The 3,733-nt window shown below is 33.9% G+C and overlaps 1 non-coding gene across 1 annotated transcript; it reads right to left on the reverse strand.

Moving 5' to 3' along the window:
* Positions 1 to 3,225: 3,225 nt before the first annotated feature.
* Positions 3,226 to 3,439, reverse strand: LOC136173805 (small nucleolar RNA U3). Its single transcript, XR_010664287.1, has one exon. It is a non-coding gene; the product is annotated as a small nucleolar RNA U3 (small nucleolar RNA).
* Positions 3,440 to 3,733: the final 294 nt, after the last annotated feature.

Raw genomic sequence — 3,733 nt, forward strand, 5'->3', positions numbered from 1 at the left:
ATGGAAAAGAACAAGAATTATATACAATATGAGCATCCAAGCTTTCTATAAATAACATTTGTTCTCAATAGCAATCAAAATCATATAGATTCTGAATTCTGTCACCTTGAAGTCAACATTCATGCATATTCATTATCTCAAACGATGTGTTAAAAGAGGTTATTTCTTTAGAAGTTTCAGAAATGAAAGTTTTATATACTTATTCAAGAGTCTCAACTCTCCACTTAGCAAAAATTCAATCATCTTTGAAATAAAGATTAGATAACCTTAAAACTTTGGCCACCTGATGCGAAGAGTTGACTCATTTGAAAAGACCCTGATGCTGGGAAAGATTGAGGGCAGAAGCAGAAGGGGACAACAGAGGATGAAATGGCTGGATGGCATCACCGACTTGATGGACATGGGTTTGGGGGGACTCCGGGAGCTGGTGATGGACAGGGAGGCCTGGGGTGCTGCGGTTAATGGGGTTGCAAAGAGTCGGACACGATTGAGTGACTGAACTGAACTGAAAAACTCAATTAAATCACAATACCTTTACACAATTTTAAACCTCTAAAGATATAACTAAATTTCTTATGTTTAAAAACACAAGAAACAAAATGAATTAACTTATTCACAGTTTTTAAGTTACTAAAAGTTAAAAATGTTAATATACAGATTATCAGCAGAAGTGTACAACCTGTCTGCCCCTGCCACTAAACTCTGCATACTTGCAAGCAAGCTCAGTCTTCATCTGCTTCTGAATCTTTAGAAATTCTGATATTGTGATTTAACAAAGTTGCACCTGTTAAACACTGTGGATATATATCTAACTAATTCTCCAGAACTCAACTGAAAGTAAAGAGGCAATCTGGAGGATTCTAAGAGTTGGGCTTGACTTAGCAACTAAATGACAATAACACAGCGAACAACTAGCAGTGAACGTTAAGGAAAATTTGAATTTTTTTTGAAATTTTGTCATGGCCCATAGGCTAATTAGTTCAGTGAATGTAGTTGCAAATATACATACATCCTCACATATATTTTACGTGTGTGTGTATATATGTGTGTGTGTGTATCTATATACACATAAGGTTGTAAACTTAGGTTTCTCTTTTAGAAATGAGGAGCACTAGTGATGTCGTCTAGTTGCTGGGGCCACAAGAAAGATTAAGGCACCCACTGGCTGATCTGCTCTCCTCTCTTCCTTTCCTTGGCCTCTGTCACATGCCCCACGTGCTGGAAGAAAGGGAGAAGCAGCTGTGCGGAGGTGGTGCACATTTTTCTCAAGTAGAAATCATTTTCTCTGAGTGGCATGATGGAAAAGGACTTCTATTTTGTTTCAGAATGAGCCTCTCAAAGGAACACATCCTGAACCCAGTTAAATCAAAAAATGTATATGTGCAATCATGACTACAGTCCTTAATAAAAGAAGGGGAAAGTTCAACTGCAAAGTCTCGTAAATAGATATATTTGATGTTATTAGAATAAAGAAGCAACATAGCATGTTTAAAATACTGACACTGGAGGTAGAGTGCCTGACTTCAATCTTACCAACCGTGGTCACATTTCTTAACTCTCTACAAATATCCATCATCTGTAAACTTGGGGAAAATTTAACCTTAAGTATACAGAATTAAATCTTAATTATAGAGAATTAAATAAGTATATATGTTTAACCTTAAATATAGAGAATTAAATAAGTATATATGTTTAACCTTTAATATAGAGAATTAAATAAGTATATATATTATACTTAATTCACAACGTAATACTCAAACCAAAGTCTGCTACATAATAAGTGCTCATTGCTGTTTTATTTATAAAAATATGTAGATCTGCCCATTTATGACATTTTTAATCTCTTAACCCTTGTGAGGGCTCTAACTGTTCCAGATCCAATCACCTACTACATATCTGGAGACTGACAAGAGTAAAACATTAGTAGAAAAACAAAATACGTGTAACTCTATGGTTGATTCATATCAATGTATGACAAAACCCACTGAAAAAAAAAAATAAATAAAACCAGGAAAAAAAAAGAAAAGAAAAACATAAAGTGGCATATTATTTCTATTTGTGTTTGTTATTAACATTTCAAGTATATCCTGAAGTAAGTAAAGTTTCATCTTAAAAGAGAAATTGAATTTATATAATTTGATATCTAGTTGATATCTAAGATTGAATATCATATATCTACAATTTAATTTTTACTAATATAATTGTATTGCATTTTTTTCCATTTGGGGGCTTATAGAAAGGATATCTTCATCTGTGAATTTTAATAGACATTTACATCAAAGAGCTCCTCAGAAATACTGCCTATTGGGAAACAAATTCAAAAGATTGTAAAATTAATCCAGTAGGTTCCCTATATCACTTCTCTCTTCATGTGTAATTTGCATACCAAAAATTATTATTAAATCCCACACAAATGTCAAACATTTAATATAGCTGTAATTGTAATCTTCATTAAATATCTCACATGATGCACAGTTCATAATGTTTATACATATATAAACATATATAGGCAATATGCACTATAACACAAAAGAATAAGAGAATTCAAAAACTATTCAACAATTCTAGATCCAGATGAGTTGGGGTAAGCACACTGCTCCCTGTCCCTCCCACTTAACATAGCTATAAAGCCTGGGTTGGCCAGAGAGCTGCTATTTAAGGACTCTAAAAATTTAATAGTATGATGCAGATTAAGTGAAGACCCCAAAAAGCTTTCATTTATGCAGGTTTTTATCTCCTGATACTTATTATATTAGAAATTAAAACTAAGAAATTGTTAAAACACAAGCTATATTCCATCAGAACTATGGAATATAGCTAATATTCCATAGCTATCAGATTAGTTATGTCATCACCACATATCACAAGCTTCTGGAAATGTTCACTGTGCATTCATATGAAAAAGAGTGAAAAGTGAAGGTAACATCTTAATGATACAGGAAACAATTTTCACCACACTTTAAGAACTGCTGTCTTGCGTGCGATGGATAAAGAATAAACATTATTTTGATACATACATGCAATATTCACCAACTTGTGAAACAAAGATTCACAAATATTTTAAACACTAATTTCATACTGAAAATTAAAGAAAAAATACTCTATGCAAAAGCTAAAAAAATGTTTAAAAAAATGACACTACTAAGTAATACAGACACAGGTCATTTGATGTCTTTTCCCCAGTTCTGGTTCCCTGCATTCCTTTCTTTCTTTTTTTTTTTCTTTACTACTCAGACGGTGTCCTCTCCCTCTTACTCTCCCAAAGGAAGAGAAGAACGATCATCAATGGCCAATGGCAGCTGCAGAAGCAACACCAAGAGCCGGCTTCACACTCAGGAGAGAACACTGCATCTCCTCCTCATGGTTTCGGGTGCTCTACACGATCAGAGAAACTTCTCTAGTAACAAACTATAGAAATGATCCCTGAAAGTATAGTCTTCCTGCATTCCTTTCTAAGGCTTTCCATTTACAGAGGGGCACGGTAGAGTTAAGGATGATATCAAACCCTTTTACAATTGGGATTACATTGCCATTGAGAAAGAACTCACTTTAATCAGTTAGGTTGTTTATACATAAAAAATTCTACACCAGGCTCCCCTAATTTAGGAACCAAATTCAATACTAACAAGGCCATGTCTGGGATGGTAGAGATGACTAGAATCAGTATTCAAATATCCTTGAACAGTCTCAAGTTTTCCAGAGTTCCATAGAGAAAATTTGTCTGTTAAATTTC

Source organism: Muntiacus reevesi, chromosome 8, assembly GCF_963930625.1.
Source record: "Muntiacus reevesi chromosome 8, mMunRee1.1, whole genome shotgun sequence".
Lineage (NCBI taxonomy): Eukaryota > Metazoa > Chordata > Mammalia > Artiodactyla > Cervidae > Muntiacus > Muntiacus reevesi.